Source organism: Penaeus monodon, chromosome 20, assembly GCF_015228065.2.
Source record: "Penaeus monodon isolate SGIC_2016 chromosome 20, NSTDA_Pmon_1, whole genome shotgun sequence".
Lineage (NCBI taxonomy): Eukaryota > Metazoa > Arthropoda > Malacostraca > Decapoda > Penaeidae > Penaeus > Penaeus monodon.
Window position 1 is genome coordinate 40,036,091 of NC_051405.1, and position 449 is coordinate 40,036,539.

Sequence of the window (449 nt, forward strand, 5' to 3'; positions counted from 1 at the left end):
TAAAACAACAACTAAACAAGAATATAATTCGATAAGACCTCACTGGGTAAGTAGAAACTAGTAATATACCTCATGCAATGAAATGATTCACAAAAAAAGGAATTAATAACAACACAATAGACTGGCAAATTACAAGATAAAAGTGATATTTATAAGCGTATGCAAAAGTTTCTTCTCCAGTTCACACTGCTACTGATGGAGGTTCACACTTTGATATTTTAGACGCAGTGGAGGAAATACCATCTATTTTTAAACCACTCGAATTATCATTTGGATTATTTCAATTAGTCGACTGTAACATGACACCACGAGTCAGGATGTTTGTAGGAATGTGTGTGCGTTTACATAACGGGCAGCAACATCACATAATAATAGCAATAGGAATGTTCGTGGCAATAATGATGATAGTTGATATGACTAGATTTTCAATACTGTTTATGTATACTGTA